The sequence below is a fragment of the Hemiscyllium ocellatum genome, unplaced genomic scaffold (assembly GCF_020745735.1).
Source record: "Hemiscyllium ocellatum isolate sHemOce1 unplaced genomic scaffold, sHemOce1.pat.X.cur. scaffold_1360_pat_ctg1, whole genome shotgun sequence".
NCBI lineage: Eukaryota > Metazoa > Chordata > Chondrichthyes > Orectolobiformes > Hemiscylliidae > Hemiscyllium > Hemiscyllium ocellatum.
Window position 1 is genome coordinate 67585 of NW_026867753.1, and position 15262 is coordinate 82846.

The 15262-nt window shown below is 51.5% G+C and overlaps 8 non-coding genes across 8 annotated transcripts; all 8 read right to left on the reverse strand.

Moving 5' to 3' along the window:
• Nucleotides 1–185: 185 nt before the first annotated feature.
• On the reverse strand, nucleotides 186–377 carry LOC132809882 (U2 spliceosomal RNA). Its single transcript, XR_009642603.1, has one exon. It is a non-coding gene; the product is annotated as a U2 spliceosomal RNA (small nuclear RNA).
• Nucleotides 378–2190: 1813 nt separating this feature from the next.
• On the reverse strand, nucleotides 2191–2382 carry LOC132809884 (U2 spliceosomal RNA). Its single transcript, XR_009642604.1, has one exon. It is a non-coding gene; the product is annotated as a U2 spliceosomal RNA (small nuclear RNA).
• A 1810-nt stretch (nucleotides 2383–4192) lies between these two features.
• Nucleotides 4193–4384, reverse strand: LOC132809885 (U2 spliceosomal RNA). Its single transcript, XR_009642605.1, has one exon. It is a non-coding gene; the product is annotated as a U2 spliceosomal RNA (small nuclear RNA).
• Nucleotides 4385–6188: 1804 nt separating this feature from the next.
• LOC132809886 (U2 spliceosomal RNA) lies at nucleotides 6189–6380 on the reverse strand. The gene has a single exon (XR_009642606.1). It is a non-coding gene; the product is annotated as a U2 spliceosomal RNA (small nuclear RNA).
• A 1809-nt stretch (nucleotides 6381–8189) lies between these two features.
• LOC132809887 (U2 spliceosomal RNA) lies at nucleotides 8190–8381 on the reverse strand. Its single transcript, XR_009642607.1, has one exon. It is a non-coding gene; the product is annotated as a U2 spliceosomal RNA (small nuclear RNA).
• Nucleotides 8382–10192: 1811 nt separating this feature from the next.
• LOC132809889 (U2 spliceosomal RNA) lies at nucleotides 10193–10384 on the reverse strand. The gene has a single exon (XR_009642610.1). It is a non-coding gene; the product is annotated as a U2 spliceosomal RNA (small nuclear RNA).
• A 1811-nt stretch (nucleotides 10385–12195) lies between these two features.
• On the reverse strand, nucleotides 12196–12387 carry LOC132809890 (U2 spliceosomal RNA). Its single transcript, XR_009642611.1, has one exon. It is a non-coding gene; the product is annotated as a U2 spliceosomal RNA (small nuclear RNA).
• A 1812-nt stretch (nucleotides 12388–14199) lies between these two features.
• On the reverse strand, nucleotides 14200–14391 carry LOC132809891 (U2 spliceosomal RNA). The gene has a single exon (XR_009642612.1). It is a non-coding gene; the product is annotated as a U2 spliceosomal RNA (small nuclear RNA).
• Between the last annotated feature and the right edge of the window lie 871 nt (nucleotides 14392–15262).

Below are 15262 nucleotides of genomic sequence, written 5' to 3' on the forward strand. Positions count from 1 at the left end.
GTGCTGCACCTTCATCAGGTAACTGCAGAGCAGGTTCATAAGACAGAAAACCCGTAACAAAAGACGATAGTTTCCTGCAACTGAAAAGACAATAGATGCAACAATCACTGACTGCCATCAACACGGCAAACTAGCAAAGGCAAGAGATTCACATTGCATTCACCTGCTTTTGAACTTGGGTAAGCGTTGGGTGCACCATTCCTGGAAACACTGCAATACCAGGCTGATACATGGAGAGGACAGAGCAAGCCCTTAAGCCATCTCCCTGCTCCAAAAATCCATTTAATACAAACACTCCCACCTTCGGGAGATATCAGCGATTAAACTGATAAGAACAGAAACTACACATATTCCAAGCCAAAAGGCCGAGAAGCGATAGCACATTAATACTCCAACGGTGGAGGTCATATTTGCCGACTATCCTTTCCATCAGTTTGATGATATTCAAAGTTCCTTTATTCCCTTACCGTCTACCTTCCTTCCAAGATATCCAACCAGACCGGAAGATCACTCTGCAGCAGTCGCTGTGCTTTCCCCGTGGTTTTCTCTGTTACGTAGCCGCGTAGGTCGCGCTGACGACCAATCAGATGGCACGGGCCGGAGCCACCGCACGTCAGGTCGACTGCAGAGAGGTTTCTCCCGGTGATCGGGGACAGCGGCGGCGGCAGGGTCATTCATTCCCCGGCAGGGTCATTCATTCCCCCGGCATCTACAAGATTCACCAGAATTCCTCAGGCAGCACCTTGCAAACCCATGGCCAACGCAGCCTCGAAGGATGACGGCAGCAGATCCACGGGAACACCACCATTCGCAAGTTCTCCCCCGCGCCGAGGCACTCGCTGTCCTGAATTGCAAATATGTCCTTGTTCCTCCGGTGTTACCGGGTCAAAATCGGGAATCCCCGCCCAAACAGCATCGCGGGGCTACCGACAGCACTTGGACTGCAGCGGTTCGAGAGAGCAGCTCACCACCAGGCTGATCTCGGCATGGGCGAGAAATGTTGGCCTTGACGGAAAGATCCTATTCATTGCCTCCCCTTGTGTTGGTGTAGCTTGCCCATAAATGCCAATCATCGTTTCCCTCACGTACAGGATTCGCTCCTCGGCATTCCGCATCAATCCGAAAAGTTGCGAAAAGCGAATTACGTCCGTGCACCCTTTCTTTATCGTCCACTTTCAATATCCTCTCTACTTGTATCCGACTCTCTGTGGAGAATGGGGAGGGAGCTGATCTCCCCGTGTAAACATGTCACGCTGCAAGCGCGCCTCATCACCACCAGCAGCTCGATTCGACATCTCCGTTCACATTGCTGCAGATCGCTGACAACATTATAATCCGACCCAGTTGACAAACTGACAACTGTTTCGCTACTTGCACCGCAAATGATGACAAATCGTTCCAAATCGTACGGGTGGCACAGTGGATCAGTGGTTAGTACGGCTGCCTGGTGGCACCAGGGAGCTGAAGCCAGTTCCAGCCTTGGGCGATCGTCTGCGTGAATAATCTTTACGTACAGACGTAGCTACTAAAGCAGGTCGCTTCCGTACAGTAGTTTGCGAAGAAACAAACAGAGATGGGGGTTTCACTCTATTCAGGAAACAGACCAAAGACATTTCTTTCTTGTTCAAGAAAATATTAGGATAAATTTGTTGCCTCGGGGTTGGGGGGGGAGGCGGGGGGGTTGGGAAGGGGCTGTGGGGGCTGATCTGATAGCCATTTGACATTGGCTGAGTCATGGGATCCCACAACCTGATTTGACTGTGTTAAAAATCCCACAACACCAGGTTTCAGCCCAACGGGGTTCTTTGAAATTACAGCAGTCACCCCACCCCCCGCCACCGCCGTACCATCGGTGGGATACGTTCCAAGAACGACCGCAGAAGCCCAAAACGGCAGACAAGGGCAAATCCATTCATTCAAATTGGCAAGTTACCTTCCTGGCAGGCCCCTGGTTCCAGAATGTTCCCTGTAGCACGTTGGGGTTACCCCTGTCCTGGCTTTCAGCGTGCTGCACCTTCATCAGGTAACTGCAGAGCAGGTTCATAAGACAGAAAACCCGTAACAAAAGACGATAGTTTCCTGCAACTGAAAAGACAATAGATGCAACAATCACTGACTGCCATCAACACGGCAAACTAGCAAAGGCAAGAGATTCACATTGCATTCACCTGCTTTTGAACTTGGGTAAGCGTTGGGTGCACCATTCCTGGAAACACTGCAATACCAGGCTGATACATGGAGAGGACAGAGCAAGCCCTTAAGCCATCTCCCTGCTCCAAAAATCCATTTAATACAAACACTCCCACCTTCGGGAGATATCAGCGATTAAACTGATAAGAACAGAAACTACACATATTCCAAGCCAAAAGGCCGAGAAGCGATAGCACATTAATACTCCAACGGTGGAGGTCATATTTGCCGACTATCCTTTCCATCAGTTTGATGATATTCAAAGTTCCTTTATTCCCTTACCGTCTACCTTCCTTCCAAGATATCCAACCAGACCGGAAGATCACTCTGCAGCAGTCGCTGTGCTTTCCCCGTGCTTTTCTGTTACGTAGCCGCGTAGGTCGCGCTGACGACCAATCAGATGGCACGGGCCGGAGCCACCGCACGTCAGGTCGACTGCAGAGAGGTTTCTCCCGGTGATCGGGGACAGCGGCGGCGGCAGGGTCATTCATTCCCCCGGCAGGGTCATTCATTCCCCGGCATCTACAAGATTCACCAGAATTCCTCAGGCAGCACCTTGCAAACCCATGGCCAACGCAGCCTCGAAGGATGACGGCAGCAGATCCACGGGAACACCACCATTCGCAAGTTCTCCCCCCCCCCGAGGCACTCGCTGTCCTGAATTGCAAATATGTCCTTGTTCCTCCGGTGTTACCGGGTCAAAATCGGGAATCCCCGCCCAAACAGCATCGCGGGGCTACCGACAGCACTTGGACTGCAGCGGTTCGAGAGAGCAGCTCACCACCAGGCTGATCTCGGCATGGGCGAGAAATGTTGGCCTTGACGGAAAGATCCTATTCATTGCCTCCCCTTGTGTTGGTGTAGCTTGCCCATAAATGCCAATCATCGTTTCCCTCACGTACAGGATTCGCTCCTCGGCATTCCGCATCAATCCGAAAAGTTGCGAAAAGCGAATTACGTCCGTGCACCCTTTCTTTATCGTCCACTTTCAATATCCTCTCTACTTGTATCCGACTCTCTGTGGAGAATGGGGAGGGAGCTGATCTCCCCGTGTAAACATGTCACGCTGCAAGCGCGCCTCATCACCACCAGCAGCTCGATTCGACATCTCCGTTCACATTGCTGCAGATCGCTGACAACATTATAATCCGACCCAGTTGACAAACTGACAACTGTTTCGCTACTTGCACCGCAAATGATGACAAATCGTTCCAAATCGTACGGGTGGCACAGTGGATCAGTGGTTAGTACGGCTGCCTGGTGGCACCAGGGAGCTGAAGCCAGTTCCAGCCTTGGGCGATCGTCTGCGTGAATAATCTTTACGTACAGACGTAGCTACTAAAGCAGGTCGCTTCCGTACAGTAGTTTGCGAAGAAACAAACAGAGATGGGGGTTTCACTCTATTCAGGAAACAGACCAAAGACATTTCTTTCTTGTTCAAGAAAATATTAGGATAAATTTGTTGCCTCGGGGTTGGGGGGGAGGCGGGGGGGTTGGGAAGGGGCTGTGGGGGCTGATCTGATAGCCATTTGACATTGGCTGAGTCATGGGATCCCACAACCTGATTTGACTGTGTTAAAAATCCCACAACACCAGGTTTCAGCCCAACGGGGTTCTTTGAAATTACAGCAGTCACCCCACCCCCCGCCACCGCCGTACCATCGGTGGGATACGTTCCAAGAACGACCGCAGAAGCCCAAAACGGCAGACAAGGGCAAATCCATTCATTCAAATTGGCAAGTTACCTTCCTGGCAGGCCCCTGGTTCCAGAATGTTCCCTGTAGCACGTTGGGGTTACCCCTGTCCTGGCTTTCAGCGTGCTGCACCTTCATCAGGTAACTGCAGAGCAGGTTCATAAGACAGAAAACCCGTAACAAAAGACGATAGTTTCCTGCAACTGAAAAGACAATAGATGCAACAATCACTGACTGCCATCAACACGGCAAACTAGCAAAGGCAAGAGATTCACATTGCATTCACCTGCTTTTGAACTTGGGTAAGCGTTGGGTGCACCATTCCTGGAAACACTGCAATACCAGGCTGATACATGGAGAGGACAGAGCAAGCCCTTAAGCCATCTCCCTGCTCCAAAAATCCATTTAATACAAACACTCCCACCTTCGGGAGATATCAGCGATTAAACTGATAAGAACAGAAACTACACATATTCCAAGCCAAAAGGCCGAGAAGCGATAGCACATTAATACTCCAACGGTGGAGGTCATATTTGCCGACTATCCTTTCCATCAGTTTGATGATATTCAAAGTTCCTTTATTCCCTTACCGTCTACCTTCCTTCCAAGATATCCAACCAGACCGGAAGATCACTCTGCAGCAGTCGCTGTGCTTTCCCCGTGGTTTTCTGTTACGTAGCCGCGTAGGTCGCGCTGACGACCAATCAGATGGCACGGGCCGGAGCCACCGCACGTCAGGTCGACTGCAGAGAGGTTTCTCCCGGTGATCGGGGACAGCGGCGGCGGCAGGGTCATTCATTCCCCGGCAGGGTCATTCATTCCCCCGGCATCTACAAGATTCACCAGAATTCCTCAGGCAGCACCTTGCAAACCCATGGCCAACGCAGCCTCGAAGGATGACGGCAGCAGATCCACGGGAACACCACCATTCGCAAGTTCTCCCCCCGAGGCACTCGCTGTCCTGAATTGCAAATATGTCCTTGTTCCTCCGGTGTTACCGGGTCAAAATCGGGAATCCCCGCCCAAACAGCATCGCGGGGCTACCGACAGCACTTGGACTGCAGCGGTTCGAGAGAGCAGCTCACCACCAGGCTGATCTCGGCATGGGCGAGAAATGTTGGCCTTGACGGAAAGATCCTATTCATTGCCTCCCCTTGTGTTGGTGTAGCTTGCCCATAAATGCCAATCATCGTTTCCCTCACGTACAGGATTCGCTCCTCGGCATTCCGCATCAATCCGAAAAGTTGCGAAAAGCGAATTACGTCCGTGCACCCTTTCTTTATCGTCCACTTTCAATATCCTCTCTACTTGTATCCGACTCTCTGTGGAGAATGGGGAGGGAGCTGATCTCCCCGTGTAAACATGTCACGCTGCAAGCGCGCCTCATCACCACCAGCAGCTCGATTCGACATCTCCGTTCACATTGCTGCAGATCGCTGACAACATTATAATCCGACCCAGTTGACAAACTGACAACTGTTTCGCTACTTGCACCGCAAATGATGACAAATCGTTCCAAATCGTACGGGTGGCACAGTGGATCAGTGGTTAGTACGGCTGCCTGGTGGCACCAGGGAGCTGAAGCCAGTTCCAGCCTTGGGCGATCGTCTGCGTGAATAATCTTTACGTACAGACGTAGCTACTAAAGCAGGTCGCTTCCGTACAGTAGTTTGCGAAGAAACAAACAGAGATGGGGGTTTCACTCTATTCAGGAAACAGACCAAAGACATTTCTTTCTTGTTCAAGAAAATATTAGGATAAATTTGTTGCCTCGGGGGTGGGGGGGGAGGCGGGGGGGTTGGGAAGGGGCTGTGGGGGCTGATCTGATAGCCATTTGACATTGGCTGAGTCATGGGATCCCACAACCTGATTTGACTGTGTTAAAAATCCCACAACACCAGGTTTCAGCCCAACGGGGTTCTTTGAAATTACAGCAGTCACCCCACCCGCCACCGCCGTACCATCGGTGGGATACGTTCCAAGAACGACCGCAGAAGCCCAAAACGGCAGACAAGGGCAAATCCATTCATTCAAATTGGCAAGTTACCTTCCTGGCAGGCCCCTGGTTCCAGAATGTTCCCTGTAGCACGTTGGGGTTACCCCTGTCCTGGCTTTCAGCGTGCTGCACCTTCATCAGGTAACTGCAGAGCAGGTTCATAAGACAGAAAACCCGTAACAAAAGACGATAGTTTCCTGCAACTGAAAAGACAATAGATGCAACAATCACTGACTGCCATCAACACGGCAAACTAGCAAAGGCAAGAGATTCACATTGCATTCACCTGCTTTTGAACTTGGGTAAGCGTTGGGTGCACCATTCCTGGAAACACTGCAATACCAGGCTGATACATGGAGAGGACAGAGCAAGCCCTTAAGCCATCTCCCTGCTCCAAAAATCCATTTAATACAAACACTCCCACCTTCGGGAGATATCAGCGATTAAACTGATAAGAACAGAAACTACACATATTCCAAGCCAAAAGGCCGAGAAGCGATAGCACATTAATACTCCAACGGTGGAGGTCATATTTGCCGACTATCCTTTCCATCAGTTTGATGATATTCAAAGTTCCTTTATTCCCTTACCGTCTACCTTCCTTCCAAGATATCCAACCAGACCGGAAGATCACTCTGCAGCAGTCGCTGTGCTTTCCCCGTGCTTTTCTGTTACGTAGCCGCGTAGGTCGCGCTGACGACCAATCAGATGGCACGGGCCGGAGCCACCGCACGTCAGGTCGACTGCAGAGAGGTTTCTCCCGGTGATCGGGGACAGCGGCGGCGGCAGGGTCATTCATTCCCCGGCAGGGTCATTCATTCCCCCGGCATCTACAAGATTCACCAGAATTCCTCAGGCAGCACCTTGCAAACCCATGGCCAACGCAGCCTCGAAGGATGACGGCAGCAGATCCACGGGAACACCACCATTCGCAAGTTCTCCCCCCCGCCGAGGCACTCGCTGTCCTGAATTGCAAATATGTCCTTGTTCCTCCGGTGTTACCGGGTCAAAATCGGGAATCCCGCCCAAACAGCATCGCGGGGCTACCGACAGCACTTGGACTGCAGCGGTTCGAGAGAGCAGCTCACCACCAGGCTGATCTCGGCATGGGCGAGAAATGTTGGCCTTGACGGAAAGATCCTATTCATTGCCTCCCCTTGTGTTGGTGTAGCTTGCCCATAAATGCCAATCATCGTTTCCCTCACGTACAGGATTCGCTCCTCGGCATTCCGCATCAATCCGAAAAGTTGCGAAAAGCGAATTACGTCCGTGCACCCTTTCTTTATCGTCCACTTTCAATATCCTCTCTACTTGTATCCGACTCTCTGTGGAGAATGGGGAGGGAGCTGATCTCCCCGTGTAAACATGTCACGCTGCAAGCGCGCCTCATCACCACCAGCAGCTCGATTCGACATCTCCGTTCACATTGCTGCAGATCGCTGACAACATTATAATCCGACCCAGTTGACAAACTGACAACTGTTTCGCTACTTGCACCGCAAATGATGACAAATCGTTCCAAATCGTACGGGTGGCACAGTGGATCAGTGGTTAGTACGGCTGCCTGGTGGCACCAGGGAGCTGAAGCCAGTTCCAGCCTTGGGCGATCGTCTGCGTGAATAATCTTTACGTACAGACGTAGCTACTAAAGCAGGTCGCTTCCGTACAGTAGTTTGCGAAGAAACAAACAGAGATGGGGGTTTCACTCTATTCAGGAAACAGACCAAAGACATTTCTTTCTTGTTCAAGAAAATATTAGGATAAATTTGTTGCCTCGGGGGGGGGGGGGGGGCGGGGGGGTGGGGACGGGGCTGTGGGGGCTGATCTGATAGCCATTTGACATTGGCTGAGTCATGGGATCCCACAACCTGATTTGACTGTGTTAAAAATCCCACAACACCAGGTTTCAGCCCAACGGGGTTCTTTGAAATTACAGCAGTCACCCCACCCCCCGCCACCGCCGTACCATCGGTGGGATACGTTCCAAGAACGACCGCAGAAGCCCAAAACGGCAGACAAGGGCAAATCCATTCATTCAAATTGGCAAGTTACCTTCCTGGCAGGCCCCTGGTTCCAGAATGTTCCCTGTAGCACGTTGGGGTTACCCCTGTCCTGGCTTTCAGCGTGCTGCACCTTCATCAGGTAACTGCAGAGCAGGTTCATAAGACAGAAAACCCGTAACAAAAGACGATAGTTTCCTGCAACTGAAAAGACAATAGATGCAACAATCACTGACTGCCATCAACACGGCAAACTAGCAAAGGCAAGAGATTCACATTGCATTCACCTGCTTTTGAACTTGGGTAAGCGTTGGGTGCACCATTCCTGGAAACACTGCAATACCAGGCTGATACATGGAGAGGACAGAGCAAGCCCTTAAGCCATCTCCCTGCTCCAAAAATCCATTTAATACAAACACTCCCACCTTCGGGAGATATCAGCGATTAAACTGATAAGAACAGAAACTACACATATTCCAAGCCAAAAGGCCGAGAAGCGATAGCACATTAATACTCCAACGGTGGAGGTCATATTTGCCGACTATCCTTTCCATCAGTTTGATGATATTCAAAGTTCCTTTATTCCCTTACCGTCTACCTTCCTTCCAAGATATCCAACCAGACCGGAAGATCACTCTGCAGCAGTCGCTGTGCTTTCCCCGTGCTTTTCTGTTACGTAGCCGCGTAGGTCGCGCTGACGACCAATCAGATGGCACGGGCCGGAGCCACCGCACGTCAGGTCGACTGCAGAGAGGTTTCTCCCGGTGATCGGGGACAGCGGCGGCGGCAGGGTCATTCATTCCGGCAGGGTCATTCATTCCCCCGGCATCTACAAGATTCACCAGAATTCCTCAGGCAGCACCTTGCAAACCCATGGCCAACGCAGCCTCGAAGGATGACGGCAGCAGATCCACGGGAACACCACCATTCGCAAGTTCTCCCCCGCGCCGAGGCACTCGCTGTCCTGAATTGCAAATATGTCCTTGTTCCTCCGGTGTTACCGGGTCAAAATCGGGAATCCCCGCCCAAACAGCATCGCGGGGCTACCGACAGCACTTGGACTGCAGCGGTTCGAGAGAGCAGCTCACCACCAGGCTGATCTCGGCATGGGCGAGAAATGTTGGCCTTGACGGAAAGATCCTATTCATTGCCTCCCCTTGTGTTGGTGTAGCTTGCCCATAAATGCCAATCATCGTTTCCCTCACGTACAGGATTCGCTCCTCGGCATTCCGCATCAATCCGAAAAGTTGCGAAAAGCGAATTACGTCCGTGCACCCTTTCTTTATCGTCCACTTTCAATATCCTCTCTACTTGTATCCGACTCTCTGTGGAGAATGGGGAGGGAGCTGATCTCCCCGTGTAAACATGTCACGCTGCAAGCGCGCCTCATCACCACCAGCAGCTCGATTCGACATCTCCGTTCACATTGCTGCAGATCGCTGACAACATTATAATCCGACCCAGTTGACAAACTGACAACTGTTTCGCTACTTGCACCGCAAATGATGACAAATCGTTCCAAATCGTACGGGTGGCACAGTGGATCAGTGGTTAGTACGGCTGCCTGGTGGCACCAGGGAGCTGAAGCCAGTTCCAGCCTTGGGCGATCGTCTGCGTGAATAATCTTTACGTACAGACGTAGCTACTAAAGCAGGTCGCTTCCGTACAGTAGTTTGCGAAGAAACAAACAGAGATGGGGGTTTCACTCTATTCAGGAAACAGACCAAAGACATTTCTTTCTTGTTCAAGAAAATATTAGGATAAATTTGTTGCCTCGGGGGTGGGGGGGGGGAGGCGGGGGGGTTGGGAAGGGGCTGTGGGGGCTGATCTGATAGCCATTTGACATTGGCTGAGTCATGGGATCCCACAACCTGATTTGACTGTGTTAAAAATCCCACAACACCAGGTTTCAGCCCAACGGGGTTCTTTGAAATTACAGCAGTCACCCCACCCCCCGCCACCGCCGTACCATCGGTGGGATACGTTCCAAGAACGACCGCAGAAGCCCAAAACGGCAGACAAGGGCAAATCCATTCATTCAAATTGGCAAGTTACCTTCCTGGCAGGCCCCTGGTTCCAGAATGTTCCCTGTAGCACGTTGGGGTTACCCCTGTCCTGGCTTTCAGCGTGCTGCACCTTCATCAGGTAACTGCAGAGCAGGTTCATAAGACAGAAAACCCGTAACAAAAGACGATAGTTTCCTGCAACTGAAAAGACAATAGATGCAACAATCACTGACTGCCATCAACACGGCAAACTAGCAAAGGCAAGAGATTCACATTGCATTCACCTGCTTTTGAACTTGGGTAAGCGTTGGGTGCACCATTCCTGGAAACACTGCAATACCAGGCTGATACATGGAGAGGACAGAGCAAGCCCTTAAGCCATCTCCCTGCTCCAAAAATCCATTTAATACAAACACTCCCACCTTCGGGAGATATCAGCGATTAAACTGATAAGAACAGAAACTACACATATTCCAAGCCAAAAGGCCGAGAAGCGATAGCACATTAATACTCCAACGGTGGAGGTCATATTTGCCGACTATCCTTTCCATCAGTTTGATGATATTCAAAGTTCCTTTATTCCCTTACCGTCTACCTTCCTTCCAAGATATCCAACCAGACCGGAAGATCACTCTGCAGCAGTCGCTGTGCTTTCCCCGTGCTTTTCTGTTACGTAGCCGCGTAGGTCGCGCTGACGACCAATCAGATGGCACGGGCCGGAGCCACCGCACGTCAGGTCGACTGCAGAGAGGTTTCTCCCGGTGATCGGGGACAGCGGCGGCGGCAGGGTCATTCATTCCCCCGGCAGGGTCATTCATTCCCCCGGCATCTACAAGATTCACCAGAATTCCTCAGGCAGCACCTTGCAAACCCATGGCCAACGCAGCCTCGAAGGATGACGGCAGCAGATCCACGGGAACACCACCATTCGCAAGTTCTCCCCCCCCCCGAGGCACTCGCTGTCCTGAATTGCAAATATGTCCTTGTTCCTCCGGTGTTACCGGGTCAAAATCGGGAATCCCCGCCCAAACAGCATCGCGGGGCTACCGACAGCACTTGGACTGCAGCGGTTCGAGAGAGCAGCTCACCACCAGGCTGATCTCGGCATGGGCGAGAAATGTTGGCCTTGACGGAAAGATCCTATTCATTGCCTCCCCTTGTGTTGGTGTAGCTTGCCCATAAATGCCAATCATCGTTTCCCTCACGTACAGGATTCGCTCCTCGGCATTCCGCATCAATCCGAAAAGTTGCGAAAAGCGAATTACGTCCGTGCACCCTTTCTTTATCGTCCACTTTCAATATCCTCTCTACTTGTATCCGACTCTCTGTGGAGAATGGGGAGGGAGCTGATCTCCCCGTGTAAACATGTCACGCTGCAAGCGCGCCTCATCACCACCAGCAGCTCGATTCGACATCTCCGTTCACATTGCTGCAGATCGCTGACAACATTATAATCCGACCCAGTTGACAAACTGACAACTGTTTCGCTACTTGCACCGCAAATGATGACAAATCGTTCCAAATCGTACGGGTGGCACAGTGGATCAGTGGTTAGTACGGCTGCCTGGTGGCACCAGGGAGCTGAAGCCAGTTCCAGCCTTGGGCGATCGTCTGCGTGAATAATCTTTACGTACAGACGTAGCTACTAAAGCAGGTCGCTTCCGTACAGTAGTTTGCGAAGAAACAAACAGAGATGGGGGTTTCACTCTATTCAGGAAACAGACCAAAGACATTTCTTTCTTGTTCAAGAAAATATTAGGATAAATTTGTTGCCTCGGGGTGGGGGGGGAGGCGGGGGGGTTGGGAAGGGGCTGTGGGGGCTGATCTGATAGCCATTTGACATTGGCTGAGTCATGGGATCCCACAACCTGATTTGACTGTGTTAAAAATCCCACAACACCAGGTTTCAGCCCAACGGGGTTCTTTGAAATTACAGCAGTCACCCCACCCCCCGCCACCGCCGTACCATCGGTGGGATACGTTCCAAGAACGACCGCAGAAGCCCAAAACGGCAGACAAGGGCAAATCCATTCATTCAAATTGGCAAGTTACCTTCCTGGCAGGCCCCTGGTTCCAGAATGTTCCCTGTAGCACGTTGGGGTTACCCCTGTCCTGGCTTTCAGCGTGCTGCACCTTCATCAGGTAACTGCAGAGCAGGTTCATAAGACAGAAAACCCGTAACAAAAGACGATAGTTTCCTGCAACTGAAAAGACAATAGATGCAACAATCACTGACTGCCATCAACACGGCAAACTAGCAAAGGCAAGAGATTCACATTGCATTCACCTGCTTTTGAACTTGGGTAAGCGTTGGGTGCACCATTCCTGGAAACACTGCAATACCAGGCTGATACATGGAGAGGACAGAGCAAGCCCTTAAGCCATCTCCCTGCTCCAAAAATCCATTTAATACAAACACTCCCACCTTCGGGAGATATCAGCGATTAAACTGATAAGAACAGAAACTACACATATTCCAAGCCAAAAGGCCGAGAAGCGATAGCACATTAATACTCCAACGGTGGAGGTCATATTTGCCGACTATCCTTTCCATCAGTTTGATGATATTCAAAGTTCCTTTATTCCCTTACCGTCTACCTTCCTTCCAAGATATCCAACCAGACCGGAAGATCACTCTGCAGCAGTCGCTGTGCTTTCCCCGTGCTTTTCTGTTACGTAGCCGCGTAGGTCGCGCTGACGACCAATCAGATGGCACGGGCCGGAGCCACCGCACGTCAGGTCGACTGCAGAGAGGTTTCTCCCGGTGATCGGGGACAGCGGCGGCGGCAGGGTCATTCATTCCCCCGGCAGGGTCATTCATTCCCCCGGCATCTACAAGATTCACCAGAATTCCTCAGGCAGCACCTTGCAAACCCATGGCCAACGCAGCCTCGAAGGATGACGGCAGCAGATCCACGGGAACACCACCATTCGCAAGTTCTCCCCCCCCCCGAGGCACTCGCTGTCCTGAATTGCAAATATGTCCTTGTTCCTCCGGTGTTACCGGGTCAAAATCGGGAATCCCCGCCCAAACAGCATCGCGGGGCTACCGACAGCACTTGGACTGCAGCGGTTCGAGAGAGCAGCTCACCACCAGGCTGATCTCGGCATGGGCGAGAAATGTTGGCCTTGACGGAAAGATCCTATTCATTGCCTCCCCTTGTGTTGGTGTAGCTTGCCCATAAATGCCAATCATCGTTTCCCTCACGTACAGGATTCGCTCCTCGGCATTCCGCATCAATCCGAAAAGTTGCGAAAAGCGAATTACGTCCGTGCACCCTTTCTTTATCGTCCACTTTCAATATCCTCTCTACTTGTATCCGACTCTCTGTGGAGAATGGGGAGGGAGCTGATCTCCCCGTGTAAACATGTCACGCTGCAAGCGCGCCTCATCACCACCAGCAGCTCGATTCGACATCTCCGTTCACATTGCTGCAGATCGCTGACAACATTATAATCCGACCCAGTTGACAAACTGACAACTGTTTCGCTACTTGCACCGCAAATGATGACAAATCGTTCCAAATCGTACGGGTGGCACAGTGGATCAGTGGTTAGTACGGCTGCCTGGTGGCACCAGGGAGCTGAAGCCAGTTCCAGCCTTGGGCGATCGTCTGCGTGAATAATCTTTACGTACAGACGTAGCTACTAAAGCAGGTCGCTTCCGTACAGTAGTTTGCGAAGAAACAAACAGAGATGGGGGTTTCACTCTATTCAGGAAACAGACCAAAGACATTTCTTTCTTGTTCAAGAAAATATTAGGATAAATTTGTTGCCTCGGGGTTGGGGGGGGAGGCGGGGGGGTTGGGAAGGGGCTGTGGGGGCTGATCTGATAGCCATTTGACATTGGCTGAGTCATGGGATCCCACAACCTGATTTGACTGTGTTAAAAATCCCACAACACCAGGTTTCAGCCCAACGGGGTTCTTTGAAATTACAGCAGTCACCCCACCCCCCGCCACCGCCGTACCATCGGTGGGATACGTTCCAAGAACGACCGCAGAAGCCCAAAACGGCAGACAAGGGCAAATCCATTCATTCAAATTGGCAAGTTACCTTCCTGGCAGGCCCCTGGTTCCAGAATGTTCCCTGTAGCACGTTGGGGTTACCCCTGTCCTGGCTTTCAGCGTGCTGCACCTTCATCAGGTAACTGCAGAGCAGGTTCATAAGACAGAAAACCCGTAACAAAAGACGATAGTTTCCTGCAACTGAAAAGACAATAGATGCAACAATCACTGACTGCCATCAACACGGCAAACTAGCAAAGGCAAGAGATTCACATTGCATTCACCTGCTTTTGAACTTGGGTAAGCGTTGGGTGCACCATTCCTGGAAACACTGCAATACCAGGCTGATACATGGAGAGGACAGAGCAAGCCCTTAAGCCATCTCCCTGCTCCAAAAATCCATTTAATACAAACACTCCCACCTTCGGGAGATATCAGCGATTAAACTGATAAGAACAGAAACTACACATATTCCAAGCCAAAAGGCCGAGAAGCGATAGCACATTAATACTCCAACGGTGGAGGTCATATTTGCCGACTATCCTTTCCATCAGTTTGATGATATTCAAAGTTCCTTTATTCCCTTACCGTCTACCTTCCTTCCAAGATATCCAACCAGACCGGAAGATCACTCTGCAGCAGTCGCTGTGCTTTCCCCGTGCTTTTCTGTTACGTAGCCGCGTAGGTCGCGCTGACGACCAATCAGATGGCACGGGCCGGAGCCACCGCACGTCAGGTCGACTGCAGAGAGGTTTCTCCCGGTGATCGGGGACAGCGGCGGCGGCAGGGTCATTCATTCCCCCGGCAGGGTCATTCATTCCCCGGCATCTACAAGATTCACCAGAATTCCTCAGGCAGCACCTTGCAAACCCATGGCCAACGCAGCCTCGAAGGATGACGGCAGCAGATCCACGGGAACACCACCATTCGCAAGTTCTCCCCCCCGCCGAGGCACTCGCTGTCCTGAATTGCAAATATGTCCTTGTTCCTCCGGTGTTACCGGGTCAAAATCGGGAATCCCCGCCCAAACAGCATCGCGGGGCTACCGACAGCACTTGGACTGCAGCGGTTCGAGAGAGCAGCTCACCACCAGGCTGATCTCGGCATGGGCGAGAAATGTTGGCCTTGACGGAAAGATCCTATTCATTGCCTCCCCTTGTGTTGGTGTAGCTTGCCCATAAATGCCAATCATCGTTTCCCTCACGTACAGGATTCGCTCCTCGGCATTCCGCATCAATCCGAAAAGTTGCGAAAAGCGAATTACGTCCGTGCACCCTTTCTTTATCGTCCACTTTCAATATCCTCTCTACTTGTATCCGACTCTCTGTGGAGAATGGGGAGGGAGCTGATCTCCCCGTGTAAACATGTC